The sequence below is a fragment of the Ixodes scapularis genome, unplaced genomic scaffold (genome assembly GCF_016920785.2).
Source record: "Ixodes scapularis isolate PalLabHiFi unplaced genomic scaffold, ASM1692078v2 PGA_scaffold2__306_contigs__length_199485367, whole genome shotgun sequence".
Lineage (NCBI taxonomy): Eukaryota > Metazoa > Arthropoda > Arachnida > Ixodida > Ixodidae > Ixodes > Ixodes scapularis.
The window spans coordinates 71116190-71124047 of NW_024609857.1; positions in this window are offsets into that span (position 1 = coordinate 71116190).

Below are 7858 nucleotides of genomic sequence, written 5' to 3' on the forward strand. Positions count from 1 at the left end.
TTTTTCAATGTGTTCATTTAGTACCAGTTCACCACCTTACTACAATCATGCAATGACGAAAACAATTACAGCCTACGCCATTCGCTAAAGGCAGCACCAAACGAAAAAACAAGGATTGGGTGAGGTATGTCTTACACTATATACTTACACTGAACAAAATATACCTCCCATAAACTGGCGAGACACTCCCTTAATTCCGGCAAGGCTTGTAAATTTCCCCAGAAGCTTTTAATTAATACTTGATAGCCTCTATAAAATACCAGGAGCACTCTGGCTGCTTCACCATTTTAAGCAGGCTGAGTGTTCATGGTGGTGTGAAATTGGTTCAAGTGCGTTGTATCATACAAAACACTTTTACACAAAATGATCTTTTAGAGCTCGACATTTCGCGAGGAATTACTTAAACTGCCGGCGTCAGAAATTATTTCGCGGGCACAACGTTTTGCGATCGGGAGTGGTATGCTATGCATTAACCACAATGAAGTGATTTCATCACGGCACCCATTTTCGGCAATTCTTTTCTAATTACAAATCGCGAAAATGAAGTCGTTTTCAGACGACTGGGCGGCGGAAGCTACGGGCTTGCTCGATCAATCAATCGGTGTCTTTTGCCTGGCCCAGCTCTTTTGACGCAAGTACGCACACAGAGTCCACCCGTAGTGTTAAACCTAGAGCTTCGGCGATGGAGGGGCATCGCGCTCTTCCAGACATATGAGAGAGTTCTAGTAGATCTTTCCTATAACGACACACTATAAGGATACAATAACCATACGATACCGATACACAGAACAGGAATGCGCATTTAGTAGACCATATTGAAGACGATACATCCGATACGGTCCATAGAGTTACTACAATAAACGCTAGAGGTTCAGCTAGCGCTAGCGTGTTGTTGCATTTAAAGCAGACAGCAAGCAGTCAGAAATTGACTTCCGGTAATGCATTTCTATGGGAAAAGGCGAGTGCATTTTCTCTCTGCGCTCGATTATACGAGCAAATATCACGAATAATTTGTACGTACTAGGCACATTGGAACATTTCTCAGTCACCGTCAGACGAAATAATTGATCAGTTACAGCATTTTTATTTGAAATTCGCGGCATGAAAAACGGTGTTAAGACCGCTTCGTACGTGTATTTATGTGCACTGTCGGACACTGTTAGCGCGAACACGGCGTCGACGCTTTCCAGCATTGGGGATATACGTGCCCAACGAACGAAATACGCGTGGATAACCAAGAGAGACGGCAAGAACTACGCAGTAACACTGGATAAGTAACTCCTTGTGCTTGCAGACGATCCAAATAAATATAAAGTCACGTAATATAGTCCAATTTGCGATAAAAAAAAGTACTGCTTTATTCTTTCTGCTCATGAATATGTGCGAAGATGCTTGTTCTGTGTTGAAATCACCACCCGCACGCTCCAAAACTTTGCAAATAGGGGGAAGCCAGAGAACAGGTGCGCGATAAAAACTGCCAAACATAGGAAATAATAAGAAAACTCACCTTTCGTTGCCCACGTACTTCATTCTTTACGTTTCGAACGTTTTTTTTAACAACTCGTACAGATGCACGACGGGGTCATTTTCATATATTGAGAGGACAGGCATGTTAGCAAGATATATAAGCACCAACGGAATGCTGGCGAACTTTGAACACACTCTACATTCCTTTCGATCGTTTTTATTGCTTAGAATCGTCGCTCGTTTCTACATACCTGCCATGGAACAGAGGTTTGGGACTGAAATATAGCGAAGTTTAGCATCGTTCGTTCGTAAAGGAAAAACGCTGTAACTAAAGCAATTACACTTTCACAATATTAATGAAGGTACATACTATCCGATACAACCGAAATAATAAAAGTTATTCATGTTATTTTCCGGCGATAAGACAAAATTCACGCGCGTTTTCCCGTAGCAATACACAGGAAGACTGGAAAAGTAGACTGCATGCTGTCTGCTTCAATTTGCAACCGGATGTCCCGTAGACACTAACTAGCGCCAGCTGAGCCTCTAGCGTTTATTGTACTAACTCTATGATACGGTCGCTCGAGGCGCTGGGGCGCTCCCTAATGGGAACGATTTGCACTTTCCAGAATTAAAAATAACCATTTAAAAGAAAGATGTTTCACTGAAAGAACAATAACAGTTCTTACATTTAATACAATTAAAAAAACATCAATTAAGTTTTATAAGCGGCAGAAATTACAGAAATGCATCAGCAAGCTACATCTAGCCATGTAGAGACAAGCCAATCTAGTCCCCCGGTGCCTTGTCAAGGGAAGCCATAGCAGCCATAGGAAGCACGGGCGGAACGGGCGTGAGCGAGTCGAGCGAGTGACCAACTTGAGCCATGGCGACTTGCGTTTTCGAGAATCCCTTGGTCTTAGCTGTTTTCAGGTGGGATGAAATCGAAGAACTCTCCTTTCTGGATATTGAGTACCCCGTTCCGCGGAGGTTTAGGTCCGGGCGAGGCTACTTGGATGTGCTCAGCATAGACAGTGAAGCTTTCCGCCAGCAGTTCCGTTTTGAGCAGATGGGACTCGCGCTGCGAGTCCCTGATACAATGAGGACGGCCCAGAACGTCGCAATCCCCGGGCACGAAGCTCTGTGTATTCTTCTGTGGAGACTTACCTTCCCCAATCGCCTATGCGACCTGGAAGGCATGTTTGGCCGTCACTCTTCGACACTTTCGAGTGCGACGACCGTGGTGCTATACCATTCGACGTCTACGTTCGGGCAGCTGACCGCGGATCTGTCAGCTCACACGTCATTCAACCGTGCAAGCTTGGACGAGTTCTCCGAGGTAAGCATATTGTAAAGTTGAATTAAAAACACACACAAAAAAAAGAAAACAAAATTGCAAGTGCGTTGTTGGTTTTTCTCGTGCAGGCGGTCCGCGCGCAGGGAGCACCTCTTCAGAATTGCTGGGGTTTCGTTGATGGAACGGCCGCCCCATCTGCCGACCCACGGAGGACCAGCGGCTTTATATCTCAGGCCACAAGCGTGTGTACGCCATCAAGTATCAGGGCATCAGGTGTGCCAACGGCATCATCGTGGAGATGAATGGCCCTTACCCGGGACACCGACACTACTCCGGTCACTACGCCGTAAGTCAATAGGAAAAACTCGGAAATCGGAACCTACAGGTTCTTGGAAGAAGCGCTCATAAATAGAGGAACAGCCGCTATCACAGACAAAATAAGTTGAAACGCCACAGGCATGACCCATGGTACTATCCAGGCAGCCATGTCGCATTGTTCTGCAAACTGTGATGGGCGCCGTTGCCAACACAGAGTTCCTTCTGCACTGGAGGCTCACCTCTGCGTTTCCGTGTCATCTGCTATTGAGAAATGGTTGCGACATCCCGTCCTTTCGTTAATCCTCAAAACCCACGCACGATGCAGAATAAATCTGTTGCATACCTTCTCGAAAGACTTCGTGCTTATGATCACACAATAATTGGTAAACGATTTAGTGGCCGAAACACATAGATCGCATCGCACCTACAGGAATGAGGTTCGACCTCAGGATACACCACGTAAAGGGCGTTCTCGTGTTACAAAGGACAGGAACCGCCAGCTTGCCAGAGCTGCATCGGTGAATAGACCTTTTTCAAAGCACGATGCCGCTGTCGTCAGCACCGGGGAGGCGACAGCAAAGTCAGGCGAGCAACTCTACTATACGTCTTGCTCTCTTCAGTGTAATGGGGGCAGGCAAAGACTGTGTGGTCTACCCTTTGGGATTTTTACAAAAACCCTATCCTTTCCAATTGGAGTGGGAGCTTCAAGGTAACCCGACCATCGAGGCATACGTTTGAACAAAACTGCTGTTTCAAAAGCAGAGAACACAGAAGTGCAGGGTGGCACAACGAGCTCAGAATGGGGCATGTTTTGGCCTTATCGTGCATCACAGTTAACAGAACAGTGCGGCAGGCGGCTTCGGAAGTACAGCATGCCACACATCCTCGCTTTTCAGCTCATCTTGGCCGTGATAGTACAGAAGAAAGCCCTAAATGTTTACAAACAAACCGGAGCGCCCCTAGCGGACACAACCGACGCCGCGCATGCTCGATGGAGTGTGGGCAAGAAGCTCACCGTCGCGCATAAACAAACCACTGAAATGCAATGTTGTCGGCGTCGGTGTGAGCTCCCTTGCCCTTTTTCGCGTTCGAATTGTTAATTCTACGTCGTCCTGGCAATGTCTGACTACTTGAGCAACATCAGCGAAATTACCGGGGCTCGTTACACCGCAAAACTTCGTGTGAATGATGTGACATGCGGCGATTCATTCCGCGTGTACGCCGCAGAATGTACGCTAAAGCCTGACTCGAATGGTGAGATTTCGCTCGCAATTTTCAGTCGCAACGTCGATTGGGCTGCAAAAGCGTGAACTGTAACTAAGATGGTCGACGTCGATACTGAAAATCGCAAGCAGAATCGGACCAAGTCGATCAGGCCTAACAAGTCGGTGATGGCCACTGGTAACAATGACCACGTCTTCTTGTATCTACTGTTTTCATCGAGCCTGCTTCCCACCCTTCAAACATGAGTCTCTTGAGGCCTGCACTTGCTTCTTATCACCGGGCGAACATTTGGCCTACGGGCCAGTGTCGTCTAAAAAAGCAGACGACATGCAGAAACGTTTGAAAGAGCGGACGACAGTTCGAACGATCAGGCGGCCGTTTGAACTTGCATGAAGACGCACTGAAGGTAGTCCGCTGCTGGTCCGTACAACTTGACGGTTTCCCGACGTTCATGTTGGAACAAAACAAATAAATATGTTTACCCCAAATATCCGTGAATTCAACCCAACGTGCTTCCCGCCCGAGCAATCGTGGTCGGACGGCGTCTGGTTTTCCCTTTTCACGGCACATATCCACGTTCTCAGACGAACCGAGCATATGAAAACTGACCTTCAAACATTTCTTGACTCTTTTGGTACTGCCCCAGTCGCGGCTTTTGACGAGAAGCAGGTTTTTGTCTGGTTCCTTTCAAAAGAATGCAGGAATACACGTCTCACATGGGGCCTTCCGCCCACAGCTCCAGACCGGAAGTGCGCCCGACGCGCCACCACCGCACCGTGACGTAGCAGAGATAAGTTCGTGCATATTTTAAGAAATACTATTTCATGCTTAAATGCTGAAAATGAAGCTGGTGCTGTTTGGACAGGGAGTTCAGCTCTTAAACTGGGGTGGAAAAATAATGTGACAGAACGAAGGGAGGCAAACACTTGTCCTATTGCTTTTTTTGTTAAAGGGCGTTCTTGTATAAGCTTGGGACTGTGGTATAAAAGAAGACATAGCTGTGAATGGATCAGGAATGGCAGTCCTTTACTCCTATCCTAACACGTCAGTTATGACTACTACATTAGACCTATTGCTACTGAATGCAGCACTTACACTTGCGTGGTTACTTGTTTCATTAGGTTGCTTGCCAGAGTTGCGGATAGTTTTCCAGCGTGTTCGATCATGCAGACGAGAGCCTGCATGCGAGCTGCCAGCTTGGTAGCTTACACGATCATTGGGCATTCCAGTAAACCAATGTTTTGGTAACCAGTAACCCACTTATTGACCACATGGTGGCAGCAGTCGCGATCGCTAAGGCAGTGCAAGACACTGACCGAAAAAGGGCAGCAAGCTGAAACGATGCCAAGCTTGTAACCTGAGATTGTGCCTAACTGCCGTGATGGGAATTATTTGTCCGCAGAGGTAAAATTTGAGAGCTTTATGTGCCAAAGTAACGACGGGCGACTGGCACGCACCAGCGGAGGATTAATTTTTTACCAGCTGGGTGTCTTGATGTGCAACAAAAAGCTCAGTTACTACGGCACCTTCTCTGCAAAAAGTCTCCATCAGATTGCTGGCACCTCGCGGGGATTCAAACCTGGCACCTGGGGATACATAGGCCGACGCTTTGCCTCGACTGAGGCGGCTGATGCGTCCACAGCTGTGATGCTAATCCCTGCGCATTTGAATTGCCAACAAATTTGGATGTTTTCAAACTGGAACATTGAACAAGGTGATAGTCACTATATGCTACTCAGTGTTTTATCGTTGTGTCTCGTCTGACTCCTTTTTCGGGTATCCTGCGGCTTAGCGGCCTTTATGAAACGTTTGAGGACCTTGTGCAGTGCAGCGTATACACGATCTATGGTGACCCAGCTGCCTATCCTTTGCGGCCGTTGTTGTAGAAACCATTCATGGGGGCTAGCTTGACTGTGTGAGCAGGGTGAGGCAAGCAGTAGGATGGGGCTTTGGAAAAGTGTCAACTCTCTTTGCTTGTGTAGATTTAAAAAAAAAAAAAAAATCAAAAGCACAGGCTGCAGCGCGTGAGCGACATCTATCAGGCAGCAACATTTTTAACAAACTGCCACACGTGCCTGTACAGCAGCCAAACCTCAATGTACCTTCAGCTGTCTCCACCTACGCTGGATGAATATCTTTCACCTCGTCATTGACTCCGTATAATTTTAATTCTTTCTGTGCAATCTTTTTCTGTCCGAGTGCCTATAGTCTGTTGCATGTTGCAACTCGAGAAGGTAGGGCGAGGGAAGGGGAGGCCAGGGAGGAGGAAGTAGACGGAACCCTGGAGAGGACAGGTGGAAACCTCCTCCTCCTCCAGCGTTTCATCTGCTTCCTCCTCCTTGGCCTACCTATTCCTTGCCCTACCTTCTTGAGTTGCAACAGACTATAGCATCTTTTATGGTTATTTATTCCACAGGATGAGTTTTGTGCAATTGTCTGGTTGCTTATCTGGTGCATTTCTCTTATCTGCTTCTTGTGTTCTTTTTAAAGCAGCAACCGTGCTTTCATACTGTTTTTAGTTTTGTGAGCGACACAGGTTTATATGTTAAGTATATGCTATTTCTGTTATTTTCCAAGTGCCTTCAGCTTGACATACATTTTATCAGCGTGGTGTTTTTAAGGGTCCTGATTGAGCCAAAGATGTAGAATATATTTTCTAGAAAGCGTGATATTAGGGCAGCACTGGTTCATGCTGCAAGGGATAGGCTAGGTGGCGCAAGCTACTGCCCGTTACAAAGGGTATAGCCATTAACATACATCCAATCATTGATAAATTGCCGTCGCAGTGTGTCTGCTAGTCTGGGGTTTTTAATGTGTAGCATGCAGTAGTGATACACGACCGCACACCAATACTATCATGCTCATGCAGATCGAAGCGGGTAGGGACAGTAGTCTCATTAATTTAGGTCTGAATGTGTATCATTGTCTACAGTCTTTTTAAAGTGATAGCTTTACGGACGACACTTGGCAGGAATTTTGAGCTCGACGTTTGTCATCGTAGCGGAGACGGAAAAACCCTTCTCTCCTTTCATGACGCAAAGAGAGAGAAGTCTGGTCTTCCTGTCGGGCATGCCGCGCGAAGAGAAGGAAGCCCCAACGACCCATCGCTAACAGCGCGATGAAGGGAGCGTCTTTCAGTCATTTGATCGATAAGGGGTGTTTTCAAATGTTACTTGCATTATACGAAATTCAACTTTGGCAGTATCCAGTTGCTAGCATAAAGTTTGAGGAATTTCGAAACATTCACCGCGTACAATTTCATTATAACATTTCTTGAACACAACTCGAAACGTAAAGCTGTTCTGCCAAAACTCGTTGCCTTGCAGCCGCCTTTCCTGCTGAGCTTTGCCTCGTTTTTCTGCATGCGTTAACCTCTCCGCTACAATGCGAGCCAGCACCACCAAAGAACATTGACACATGAATTCAGTGTCTCACCTTGCCCAATTACTTTACCATTCACCGACCACTCGTGGCAATCGTCGGTGAAATCCACGATGCCAAAAATTATGGCAATGTGCATTAACCAATTTGCACCTCTGTCCTCAGGTACAT